This window comes from Eumetopias jubatus, unplaced genomic scaffold, assembly GCF_037043125.1.
Source record: "Eumetopias jubatus isolate StellerSeaLion01/CBP00866 unplaced genomic scaffold, mEumJub1_p1.0 scaffold_4, whole genome shotgun sequence".
NCBI classification, from domain to species: Eukaryota; Metazoa; Chordata; class Mammalia; order Carnivora; family Otariidae; genus Eumetopias; species Eumetopias jubatus.
The window spans coordinates 33,024,499-33,037,379 of NW_028274810.1; the positions used below are offsets into that span (position 1 = coordinate 33,024,499).

Genomic DNA, 12,881 nt, shown 5'->3' on the forward strand with positions numbered 1-12,881 from the left:
ATCTTACCTGATCTGTGTGCAGCACTTGACATTGACCTCACATCCTTCCAGCATTGTCTTGCCCTGAATTCTAGACAATGTACTCTTAATGTTTATCTTGCCATTATAGCTGCTACATCTCAGTCACCTTTATATATCTTGTAACTATTGCTGTTTCCCAGGGTTCTATCCTCACTTCCCTTCCCGCTCCTCTCCTCTTCTCTGGTATAAACCATCCCTGGGCAGTCTTACTTATTTACATAGCTTCAGGTGCCATCTATATACCAATAACTTCCAAGCCATATTTTAAATCTAATTTTCTCTCAGGGTGCCCGGGTGGCTCAGTCGTTAAGCGTCTGCCTTCAGCTCAGGTCATGATCCCAGGGTCCTGGGATCAAGCCCCACATCGGGCTCCCTGCTCCGCGGGAAGCCTGCTTCTCCCTCTCCCACTCCCCCTGCTTGTGTTCCCTCTCTTGCTGTGTCTCTCTCTGTCAAATAAATAAAATCTTAAAAAAAAAAAATCTAATTTTCTCTTTTTCTTTTTTCCTTTTATTCATTTAAGACAAGGGGAATACTTTATTCATGCCCATCAGAGAAATGGACAGCTTGGGTCTGTAACAAAGCATTGTGTTTTAAAGCATAGGTCAGTAATTGTATATGAGAGTGTACACAGCTATCCACAAATTAACAGAGTGCAACTTTTCAATATTCAAAACAGAACAAGCTTCCCTGTAAAAGCAGCACATCTGTGACACTTTTAACTTTAGTGTTCTTCTCCTTCTTCTTCACCCTCTCCTTCAACAGAATCCATACCAGCTTCCTCATAATCCTTTTCAAGGGCAGCCATGTCCTCGTGGTCTTCAAAAAATTCTGCTTCCTCCATGCCCTCACCCACATAACAGTGAACCAAGGCACGTTTGGCATACATCAGGTGAAACTTGTGGTCCAGGTGAGCCCAGGCCTCAGCGATGGCTGTGGTGTTGCTCAGCTTGCACCCAGCTCGCTGTATTTTGGCCAGGTCTCCATCAGGTACCACAGTGGGAGGCTGGTAATTAATGCCAACTCTGAAGCCAGTGGGGCACTGGTCCACAAACTGGATGGTACACTTGGTCTTGCTGGTGGCAATGACAGCATTGACATCTTTGGGAACCACATTGCCATGGTACAACAGGCAGAAGACATGTATTTACCGTGGCAAGGGTCACATTTCACCATCTGGTTGGCTGGCTCAACAGCGTGTATTGGCGATCTCTGCTACAGAAAGCTGTTCACGGTAGGCTTTCTCATCAGAGACGACGCACAGGTGGCCAGAGGGAAGTGGATACAAGGATAGGGCACCAGGTTGGTCTGGAATTCTGTCAGATCAACATTTAGGGCTCTCTCAAATCTGAGAGCAGCAGTGATGGAGGATACAATTTGACCTATCAGCCTATTTAGGTTAGTGTAGGTTGGTGTTCAATACCAAGGTTTCTACGATAGACGTCATAGATGGCCTCAGTGTCTACTGTGAAGGCACAATCAGAGTGTCCCAAGGTGGTATGGGTAGTGAGGGTGGAATTTTAGGGCTCGATTACAACTGTGGAAACTTGGAGGCCTGGGTAAATGGAGAATTCCAGCTTAGACTTCTTGCCATAATTGACAGAGAGATGTTCCATCAGCAGGGAGGTGAGCCTGGGACCAGTTCCCGCTCCAAGCTGTGGAAAACCAAGAAGCCCTGCAGACCTATGCACTTGTCAGCCAGTTTCCAAATTCAGTTCAAGACAAGGTCAATGATCTCCTTGCCAATGGTGTAGTGCTCTCTGGCATAGTTGTTGGCGGCATCTTCCTTCCCTGTGATGAGTTGCTCAGGGTGGAAGAGCTGGGGGTAGGAGCCAGTGTGAACTTCATCAATGACCGTGGGTTCCAGGTCTACAAATGTGGCTTTGGGCACATGCTTCCCAGCACCTGTCTCACTGAAGAAGAGGTTGAAGGAGTCATCTCCTTCCCTAATGGTCTTGTCACTTGGCATCTGGCCTTTGGGCTGAATGCCATGTTCCAGGTGATAGAGCTTCCAGCAGGCATTGCCAATCTAGACACCAGCCTGGTCAACATGGATGGAAATGCATTCACACATGGTTGCTGCTTTGTGGCAGCCAAGCAGATGGTGGAGAGGAAGAGGAGAGTTCATTGCTTCTTACAGCACGACTCTTAGGGGATCATTGTAAGAGAACCTGTCAAGTACCAGATTCTTAAAAGGAGCTAATTGTCTACTAGACATTTCTTCTTTGGTATTCTATAAACCCCTGAAGCTGGACATGTCCAAAAATAAAACTCAACATTTTCTTCCCACCTGAATCTGTTTCTTTTCCTGCCTTGCCAGTCTCAGTGACTGGAGATACCAGTGGCACCAGAAATTAGGTGCCACCCTCACTCACCTACAACTTCAATACCATTAGGGTGACAAATTCATTCCCATTTTCCCAGGGCTTTCTTGGTGTTAGTGGGAAAAATTCCATATCCATGGTACCCCCATAGGTCTGTAAAAACTGGAATGGCTTGCCTGGAACATTCTTAATTTTGAAACTAAAAGTCTTATGTCTTGGGAACCTCTTTAGTCCTGGGCAAACCGTAAGGTTGATAATCCTTTTGCCTACATCCAATCAATCATCAAGACCTACTGATTCTAACTTTTTAATGTGTCTAGATTGTCCAGTTCTCCTCATCTTCACTGTTACTCGAACCCTCATAGGTCATTAACGTATCTTGCCTGGATTGCTGCAAAGCTTTTCAACTCTCCTTTGCCTCTACCATTGCTTCCTCCAACCCATTCTCTGAATTGCTGCTAGAGTCATCTTTTTAAACTATAACCCTGATTGTATCATTTTTCTTCTTAAATCTTTGTAACTGTTCTTTATTTGTCCTAAGATAAGGGGTATATATATATATATATATATATATTTTTTTTTTTTTTTTTTTAAGTAGGCTCCATGCCCAGCATGGAGCCCAGCGCAGGGCCTGAACTCACAACCCTGAGATCAAGACCTGAGCTGAGATCAAGAGTTGGATGCTTAACCACCTGAGCCACACTGGCACCCCAAGTTGCATACGTTTTAAAATGGTGCACATGACCTGTCATGAAATCATCCTGCTGCTTCTTTCAGGCTCATCCCTTCTCACATTCCCCTTACACTGCATATAAGCCCAGATGCCAGCTGTCTCCTCTACGAAAGCAACCCTTGTTTTTATTTTACACCCAAATGGACATAGAGCTTTTGCATATCTTCACATTCTCCATCTTGAGCCCACTTCTCAAAAGTCTTGGTAAGAAACACAGAATTCACAGAGAAGATGAAAGGGCTCTTCTTGCATGTGTGGTATAGCAACAACCCCCCAACTCACTATTTGACATTTCTTCCCCTAAGTTCCTTCTCAGCTCTAACACTCCTAGGATTTTTTTTCCCTTTGTCTCTATTTTTCCTCCAAGGTATACAGCCTTCCTGGATCTATACGCCCTCTTCTTGTGTCCCTGCACCAAGCTCTTTACACTTATCTCTTTATTATCCTGAATGATTTGGCTTTGCCCCAGTTCCTGTTTATAAATGTGCATTCCCAACTCCATCCAAGGGTTCAACAAAACAAAGTGTCCTTCTATTTTGAGATTTCATTCTTGCTTAGTGCCATCATTTTTAGCTTGAATATGTCCCTTGGGGTCTTACCTCTCATTCCAAGTAGTTTGTTAAAATTTTTCTTGAAAATAATAGTGTTATCCTCCTGGAGAAATTGTTCTACCAGCTGCTAAGACAGTAAAAGTTTCTTCCTTTTGTCACCTGTGTTTCAGCTATACTGGCTTCCCTACAGTTCTCATAATTTTTTTTGTTCTCTCCTACTATGTTTTTGTATAAGCTGCCAAATCACCTGGGATACTTTACCTCCATTTACCTTAAAAAAACCAACCCCCCCCCCAAAAAACAAGAAAAATTTGACTGACTAATAAATATACTTAAAGTTATAATATTTTTAATGTCCCCTTACCAAAATTCATCTTCAGCATCAAGAAGGTTGGACTGCTTTTATAAATGGAACCAGTGTTAGATGTAGTTCATAGGGCTTGATTTGAACAAAGAAATTCCTAATTATATCATGACTCATTTTAGCATTTTTAATCATCCTGGCATGATGAAATTCACTGCATTGGTCTCTAGGGGATTAGGAAGAAAACTAATTTCAGTTTTTGAAAGTCATTTTCGAAACCTCCAAAGAAGGCATATAGAAGACATGAAAGGGGCCTAAGAATTACATAGTTCTCAGTCTGAGTCTGAGAATTAGTACAATTAATCAAAGCTGCAATCCACATTCCCATAGAAAACAACAATATGCAAAACACACGGCCATTGTGTGCCGTCCAAGCAATCATGTACGTTTACAGGTAGGTTATATTCAATTAACCTAGTTTATTTTCTTGATAACATCATTGAATATATCTTCATTTTTACTAATGCAAATGATTGAAGATTTTAAGATGGCAGTAGAATAACTTTATGTTGTATGTGGAGAGTCACACTACTTGGGTTTCTCAGTGGCTTTCCTTAGTGCTAGAGTCCCTGAGCTTCAAAGACTTGAGGGGTGTGGATTAACAAAACAAATACAGAGTTGGAGTTCACAAACCCAGACTTCCATATATACAGCTATATTTTCTTAAGTCATTTTAAACTCTCTGCATTCTCTTTTTAAACAATCTTTATACCCACATTTTATTTTATTTTTTTTATTATTTTATTTATTTTTTAGAAGATTTTTATTTTTAATAATTTCCACACCCAACAAGAGCCACATGCTCTTCTGAAGGAGCCAGCCAGGTGTCCCTACACTCACATTTTATTATTATTATTATTTTTATTTTTGGTGCAAAAAGATGGTTTTATTAAAGCCCGGGAACAGGACCTGTGGGCAGAAAGAGCTACTGCACTGGGGTTGTGAGGAATGGCTGATTTAAACTATGGGGTTGAGGGAGATAAAGAAAAAGGGAGGTGTCCAAAAGGACTTTCATAAACTAAAGAAGACCCTCAGGATACTGGAGGCCTTGCGATTATCAAGCTAAGGTTATTTTTCCCTCTAGAAAAGCATTCACATTAAGATAGTTGGAAGTTTCCTGGAGGAATGTCACCCATATCCCACCCAGGAGTGGGGAGGGGGTTTGCCAGGTGTCAGCTTGTGCTTTGTCCTCAGTTTGCCTTCCACTCCCTCATCATTTCTCCCCTGAACAATTTTGACCCTTAATTCTTTAAGGTCGGGGAAGGAGGAAGGTCTTATCTTCTGTAACCTCCTCCTGCTGAATAGGGGCGTGGAGATGTCCCTACCTATGTGTCAATATTGGTCAGTTGGGGAATATATATAGGCCTTACAAAAGGCAGAGGCAGCTGAATCCAACGTGGTCAACATATATGAGCTTCCTTGAGTAGATAGGATCATCTGTCATAGTGAAGTGATTGTATTGACGGTCTCGGCACCAAGCAGAGAGACACTTCATCATTGTTTGAAGAGGAGTTTGAGATCTAGAGGTTCACAGGAGTAAGAAGACACATTAGTTTGCTCATTGGTTTCCTGAGACACTGGTGGGGAAATTTGAAGTGGGCAGTATTAAGTCCAGGGGGTGCTTTTCTTCCTCCTTGAGAGTGAGGGAAGAAGCCATGGTGCCTGAGGCACCAAGGATGGTATACTACACTTACATTTTACAAGAGAGATCTTCCCTTGTTTTCTTTCTCACTGCTAGAGGAGAGGTGGGTGGGGGGATGGGGTAATTGGGGGATGGGCGTTAAGGAGGGCACGAGATGTGATGAGCACTGGATATTAATATGCAACTGATGAATTACTGAACTCTACATCTGAAACTAAGGATGTACATGTTGGCTAATTGAATTTAAATAAAAAAAAGAAAGGTAAGATAAAGTAATAGGTGTGAAAATACTTTGAACATGAAAAAAGCTTTCCAATAGTAGGTGGGCCTGTCATCTTTTAAATTTGCAAAGAGCAAGAATGAGGAGATTCACTGTACTAATCTATTCATCCTTCCCACTATTCAACCAACCATCTTACCCTCCTTCTTTCAACAAGTATTTATCAAGTACTTAATGTTTGCATATAACGGTTATGATCCCTGTGCCTCAAGGAACTTATACTCTTGTGTAAATAGTAGGTAGACAAATTAATTTCACATTGATAAAGGCTATACTTGAGAAGGGAACTGTGGGATGGTTGGATCAAGGAGGGTTGTGGTTGGGGAAGGTTTTCCACAAAAATGATGTCTAGATTGAGAGCTGATCTTTTAGCTCTCATGAGAAAATAATATGGGAAATGTTGTTAAGCATCATGGGAGGTATGCGTAATAGCAGGACAAAGAGAGGTGATAGAATGTTCCAAGTAGAAAGAACACAATGTGCAAAGGCCCTGAGGTAAGAGTGAGTGTAGTTCAACAAAAATTTCAAGGTAGCTGCTCTGCCAGGTGAGAAATCTTCATTTGAATTATTTATGAACAGTGTAGTAGCTAGTTCCGTAGAATATCTGATGTGTGAAAGGTGTGCGGTTTATCCATTTGCAGCTGTTCTTTGGCCTCAAGTCTTAGATTGAATTGTACTACTCCTGGCAGCTCTCTGTCTGTTTTTTTTTTCTTTCCCCTACCTCTGGAATGTAGATTGCTAAGACTCTAAAGCTTCCGGTTTTTAAGGCATGACACTTGGAATTGAAATCCTGCAATTGTCAGAGGACTCAATAAAAAAAAAATCTTCCCATCTCTTCTCATTCTGAAGAGGAGGAAACTGGGTTGCAGAGAGGCTAGTAACCTTTCCTTAGGTTCCCCAGCTATTACGTCACAGCTGCTAAAGCAAATACAGGCTAGGCCTGGGGTAACAGTGGTCTCCACATACTAGTATCAGGAGCAACATGACCACTGCTACACATGAAGATCAAGAACAACCTCACGGGCTGACTACTACCTTTAACAGTACAGGATAACAAGGCTACTCAAACTCTTATCATGGACAAAAAGCATATTCTTTGTCTCATTTGATGGATCAAGTCTTCTAGTCTGAAAACATTGCCAAGATTAACTGCCATGGCTCCTTCCTAAAATCCTATCATTAGAGTAGTTGAGTCTTTTTTTTTTTTTTTTAAAGATTTTATTTATTTATTTGAGAGGGAGAGAATGAGAGACAGAGAGCACAAGAGGGAAGAGGGTCAGAGGGAGAAGCAGACTCCCCGCCGAGCAGGGAGCCCGATGTGGGACTCGATCCCGGGACTCCAGGACCACGACCCGAGCCGAAGGCAGTCGCCCAACCAACTGAGCCACCCAGGCGCCCCTAGAGTAGTTGAGTCTTGAAAGCGTGAATTGTTTCCTAGCGTTCCCTTGAAGTTGACAGCTAGTGGAGCACAAAACAGGGTCCTAGGCAACGGCTGGAAACCTGGAACTGCGAAATAAGAAAAAGGCAAATGAAGTGGAAGTTTAAGAAACCCGAATACAAACTTCCGTTTACCTGGGGCTGACAGTTCATGATTCCTAGGGAAATTGAGTAAACATAGTCAGAATACTTGCTAAACATCTCCAGTCTTGACCAACGATTAATCACAAGGATGACAAAGCACAGGAAAACAGTCCCTCTGATTATTTGAATATGTGTGTGGTTAGGTATGGTGAAGAGAAGCCAGTCTGTTCCGTGTGAAGGTAGCAGTGCTATTTCTTAAGTCTAAGAGATGTATATCACACCAAGAAAATTAATGATTCCAATCTCTTCACACACACTTCCGCTGGTAAATATACATCAGGCAGCAGCAAAACATCTGTTGTAATTGTTTTCCTGCCACAGGAAACTTTGCAGATGATGTCCTAACCCTTGAGTGAAATCAAAAGGGAAACTTCTCTCTCTCTCTCTCTCTTTTTTTAAGATTTTATTTATTTATTTGACAGAGAGAGACACAGCGAGAGCAGGAACACAAGCACGGGGAGTGGGAGAGGGAGAAGCAGGCTTCCTGGCCAAGCAGGGAACCCGATGTGGTGCTCCATCCCAAGAGCCCAAGATCATGACCTGAGCCGAAGGCAGACGCTTAATGACTGAGCCACCCAGGCGCCCCAGGGAACCCTCTCTTATCAGAATTTTTTCTTTTTTTTTTATAAAGATTATTTATTTATTTATTTATTCATGAGAGAGAGAGAGGCAGAGGGAGAAGCAGGCTCCCAAGGAGCAGGGAGCCCGATGTGGAACTCGATCCCAGTACTCTGGGAACATAACCTGAGCCGAAGGCAGATGCCTAACCATCTGAGCCACCTAGGCACCCTATCAGAATTTTTTCTACCATAAACCTTTCTATATCTTTTAGGAAACTTTCAGTTGCAAGGGAACAGAATACCTAACCCAAATTTGTGTAAACTTCACTTGATTGGTTTATATATTTAAAGGGCCAGAGGTAGGACTTGTCATAGACACAGTTTGATCTGGGGGATCAAATGATGGTTTTCTTATCACCTCTCAACTTTTTATTCCTTTGTGTGCCAGCTTCATCTTTGAGCTGCTTCTTTACCAAGACGAGATGGTGGCAGCATTCCTGAGCTGCATATTTTCAGCTACAAAATCCAGTGAACAGTGAAAGCTTAACTTTCTCAGAGATAATCACCATGGCCAGGGAGCTGGGGTTGTGAGATTTCACTTACGTTAATCAAAGTCCTCCATGCAGGTGATGAGCGGGATCATTCCCACCCGATGGAGCTGGCAGAGAATTGGGAATGGGACGATTTCCCCAAAGAGAGTTCTGCTACTAGATGCTAAATAACAAAGAAAAGATTTTTGCTCCCGTGAGTTTCTTCTTCTTTTTTGGCATTCCACCTGAAAGGACTCTCAGTAAAATTTATCTTCTGTATTTGTTAGAATATAGCCTCAGGTATGTGAAATAGGGTCTCAAAATAACAGTATATTAAAGAAGAATGAAGGTTACTTCCACTCTCATTTAAAGTCTGAGATGCTGTGGTGCCTCTGCACTGCAGAACTCTAAAGGAGCAGCCTCCTGACTTGCTTTGTCATCTCCAGCATGTGGCTTCCATCCCTATGGTCCAACATGGATCACTATTATGTCCCAATGCCAACCTGACAGTGGTAAAGAAGGGGAGGATATGTCTCTCCCCTTTAATTCAGAGTTTCTCAACATTGGCATTATTGACATTTTGGGCAAGATTATTCTTTGTTGGAAGGGAGGATGTCCTGTGCGTTGTAGGATGTTTAGCAACATCCCTGGCCTCTACCCACTAGATGCCAGTAGCACCTTCCCCCACCCCCCTGCCCCCAGATGTGACAACCAAAATAACTCTAGATTTGCCAAATATTCCCTGGGGGTGCATATTTTACTTCTGCTCACATTCTTTGGGTAGAACTGAGTTATATGGTCATTCATAACTGCAAGGGAAACAGGGAAGTGTGGTCCTTTTCTTTTTTCCTTGATGGCTATGTGCCATCAAAATTGGATCACTGACATTCCCTGTCAGTGTTCAAGTGTAAATATGCCATTTTCTGTTAACATCAATCGAGGGGCACGATATGATAATGGAGAATAATTATTGAACTTTTGCCTTTATCCACTTCTAAGAATCCACAAAAATTCCTTGAAATATTTCTGAAACTCTTTCTTAATTGTGAACATTCTTTCAGACTGTGACAATGGGAACTTGAAATGCATGAAATTATATGCCTGTGTCTTACAAATAATATTTTCACTGATGTCTATTTTGAGGGCACTGAAGTCTGTGTCATATGCAAATTCTAGTAACTCTCAAAGCTTTCTCTCCAAAGCTATTTGTTCACCCTTATGCCTGCCATTACTGTTGAAGCCATTGGCATCAACTAAAGAAAGGTACCAGCCATCCTACTGCATTGTAAATCTCTTCCCACCCCAGTCTTTGGACTTGATGATGTTATAGACATTTTAGTAAATCTGACTTTTCGACTTGGCTTCTTCTCTTCTTAGGACTCACAGAAAGATTGTGACTGTTGGAATGGAAGACAATTCTGAGTAACACAAATCTTGATGTTCTCAAAATCATTCTTCCATTCTGATGACTGAAACATTGTTATTAAATCAAGCTTATATGTTTAACACTTAGCAGAATTATTTCCCAGAACTATTTCTCAGTTTCATATGTAAAGGGATTTCATGTATAATATCACCTAAGTTTTCCTGACCAGCCCAAACATGTGAAGATCCAGTTTAGGCTCAAACTGGAACACTTTGCTATTCGTTGATTCAGTCATACATTTCAAACATTCATTATTTTCACTTATTTATTCAATCAATACATTTCTTGAATGTCTGCCACATAAAGGTATGTTCTGGGTCTTAGGGTTACACTGTGAGCACCTCTGACATGACCCTTACTTACATGATCTAACAGGTGCTATGGTGACAACTCTCTCCTCCTCCACATTAACAATTTGTGAATTGTATACTTTTTGCGTTCTTTCATGGGAAGTTCTTAAGTTAGATCAGAATCTTTCTGCTACCAGGTGCTGCCAGTGGTGTGTACTCAGGCAACTCAATATTTGTGTAGGTCAGTCTTAAGTGGTGAAGATTTTTCTGAGACAAAATGTAGAAGTTCTTCAGTCACACACTCTCAAGTTCAGCGGGATGCTTGAGTTGTCAGGAATCTTGGATTGTCTAGTATTTGCTGAATCTAGTTCTTTTTCTTCACAAGCTTTAGTCAGACTGAGGGGTAATCACACATTGTAATGTGTGATTCTCTCTGCAAGAGTTCATCATCTGAAATGCTTTTTATTTTTTAGAATTATTTAAAAAGTTTTATTGTGATAAAATATGCATAAGATTTATCATTTTAACCATTTTTAAGTGTACATTAATTACATTCACACTGTTGCTCAGTCATCACCACCATCCATCGCCAGAGTTTTGCATCTCCCCAATGGAAACTCTGTAGCCATTGAACAATAACTACCCATCACTCTTTCAATCCAGTCCTTGGCAACCACCATTTTACTTTCTGTCTTTATGAATCTAGGGACCTCCTATATGTGGAATCATATGGCCCTTTTATGACTGGCTTATTTCCCTCAGCATAATGTCTTCAAGGTTCATCCACACTGTAGCATGTGTCAGGATGTCCTTCCTTTTTAAGGGTGAATAATATTCTATTGTATGTATAGTCTACATTTTGTTTAGCCATTCATTCATTGATGGACTGAAATGCTTTCCTTCTGCTTTTTAGGTGGAGTCTCATCTTGAATACTAAATTCTGTGCGCCCCCTAAATCTTGCACTGGTAAATGTAAACACTTTAAAGTAGGGCATTTAATTCTGTGGCATTAATGAACAAGCTATAAAATCTGCAATTGTCATTCAAGAAGAAAATGTAATTTTACAAGAAATCAAATTACTGCCACCTTTTTATTAGTAGTAGAAGCCCCAAGACGAGATTATGAAATTACTGTTTTATGAAAAAAAAATAGTTTAGAAATTTAGCAGTCTTAATGCCATTAAGTATATTTAAAAATAATGAAAAGTCTTTCTCTGATGTGTCTGCACTGACCAGTATTAGAGCCACCAGCCAAGTGCGGGCTTTAAAATTTAAATTAATTAAAATTAAATGGGATAAAAATTCAGTTCCTCAGTCACACTAGCCACATTTCAAACACTCTACTGCCATTGTTAGTGGCTACTGTATTGAACAGTACGGACACAGAATGTTTCTGTCATCCCAGAAAATTCTGTCCTACAATGCTAATTGTGGTAGCTGGGATTTTCTCCCCCAAAGTCATTAGAGATCACTTAAACTTCATAAAATTCATTGCTCCTTTACAGAGTACAATATTCTGAATGCTTCTCGGTTTTGCCAGCCTGCAGTCTGTAGTCGAAGGACAGGACTTAATCCTCTATGAAGTGTAAGATTGCATCAATATAGTCTTGGTGGTTGCTAGCCACTCACTCACATGGGCACATAGAACCCAGTATGCACAGAGGAAAGGGGAAAGGTAAAGCTCCAATAAGGGTGAAGGAGGCAGGAAATGAAGGAGTAATTTCTCTGTAAGACAGTAGCATTTTAAGTTTTTATGGTTTTGGAAATTTAGTTTGTAGCCTCTCAACCTCCAAGTAGTAAAAATGCACATAGACAGAAACCTTTAATAAATAACACATTTGGACCTAATGCCTCTTAATTCTTAGGATAGGATACCTGGAAATCTATTGTAGAGAGAATTCTCATGGGGATGGTAAATAGGCCCTGATTATGACAAAGGCAGACTGCTTTAGACTTTGCCTCTTCTTCAGAGAGGGGATTTTTAACCTCTCTTTGCAACTGAGATATCCTGGTAGTAATGGTTTATTTATAATTATTTTGTTATTCTATTTGTGTGATATCATGTGCTCTTAAAACAAAGCAAATAAATTTCATTTTCAGGGTCTTGATATCCCTTTAACTCATTAGACAGAGGCTTTTTTTTTTTTTTTTTTTAGTCCTAGCTGTATACCCAGAATGTAGCATAATCCTTGCATATAATTGGTGCTCAACAATTGTTGAATGAATGAATGAATATGAACATCTAGAAGTTCTGGAAGGTTGGCGTTGGGAATCATCCCTTTAGGAAAATTGATTTTCCCTGAAAGAGATTATTGAACCTATTCATCAATAGGCTTGTGGGGTCCTTCTTTAATTAACAAGGGAGGGACAGAGGATAGTGAGGAATCTGTTAGCCATAATATAAGATTGCTGGGTTCCAGGTCTATCTCAGCCTCTCATTAGCCATTCGAGCTTGACCATATTAACCTCTCAAAGCTGTTTCCACATTTGGAGCACGATAATAATTATATGGTAGGATTTCCGTGAGAATCAAATCAGATACACAAACTATTTAGCAAAGTGCTTGACACATATTTAGCTCT

The 12,881-nt window shown here is 40.8% G+C and overlaps 1 pseudogene; it reads right to left on the reverse strand.

Annotated features, from left to right (window-relative positions):
• Nucleotides 1-742: 742 nt before the first annotated feature.
• Nucleotides 743-2,092, reverse strand: LOC114208346 (tubulin alpha-1A chain-like; annotated as a pseudogene).
• Nucleotides 2,093-12,881: the final 10,789 nt, after the last annotated feature.